Source organism: Octopus bimaculoides, chromosome 2, assembly GCF_001194135.2.
Source record: "Octopus bimaculoides isolate UCB-OBI-ISO-001 chromosome 2, ASM119413v2, whole genome shotgun sequence".
In the NCBI taxonomy this organism is placed as follows: domain Eukaryota; kingdom Metazoa; phylum Mollusca; class Cephalopoda; order Octopoda; family Octopodidae; genus Octopus; species Octopus bimaculoides.
In genome coordinates, this window is record NC_068982.1 from 64,674,064 (window position 1) to 64,674,863 (window position 800).

At 44.4% G+C, this 800-nt stretch overlaps 1 protein-coding gene across 3 annotated transcripts in view; it reads left to right on the forward strand.

The window, feature by feature from the left end:
* Positions 1 to 800, forward strand: part of LOC106869901 (amine oxidase [flavin-containing] A) — a 58,972-nt gene that overhangs the window by 14,855 nt on the left and 43,317 nt on the right. The gene's annotated exons all lie outside the window — the stretch shown is intronic.

Sequence of the window (800 nt, forward strand, 5' to 3'; positions counted from 1 at the left end):
GTGGCCGTTGCCAGTACCGCCTGACTGGCTCCTGTAGGATTTTCGAGCGAGATCGTTGCCAGTGCCCCTGGACTGGCTTGTGCGGGTGGCACATAAAAGACACCATTTCGAGCGTGGCCGTTTTCGTGCGGGTGACACGTAAAAGCACCCACTACACTCTCTGAGTGGTTGGCGTTAGGAAGGGCATCCAGCTGTAGAAACTCTGCCAAATCAGACTGGAGCCTGGTGTTGCCATCCGGTTTCACCAGTCCTCAGTCAAATCGTCCAACCCATGCTAGCATGGAAAGCGGACGTTAAACGATGATGATGATGATGATGACTTCTAACTTTCAAAGTTTGAATTTATAAAAAAAAATAAATAAATCTAGTATAATGTCTGGCGTGCTTTGAACTTGAAGGAAATGAAAGAGCTCATCTCCACATTTGTATTAAGTCATTTAAGAACATCTGCAAGGTATTCTCTCCAAAGCCTGAAGTTTGAGGATACACTTCAAATTTCTGAAATACACATTAGCTTCTACCAGATGTTCTAGTTTCAGCATGGAAGGAGGATGTTAAACAACGACGACGATGAAGTAGTAGTAGTAGTAGCATATTTTTTATTTTTCATTTTTAACAACATCATCATCATCATCATCGTTTAACGTCCGCTTTCCATGCTAGCATGGGTTGGACGATTTGACTGAGGACTGGTGAAACCAGATGGCTACACCAGGCTCCAATCTGATTTGGCAGAGTTTCTATAGCTGGATGCCCTTCCTAATGCCAACCACTCCGAGAGTGTAGTGGGTGCTTTTACG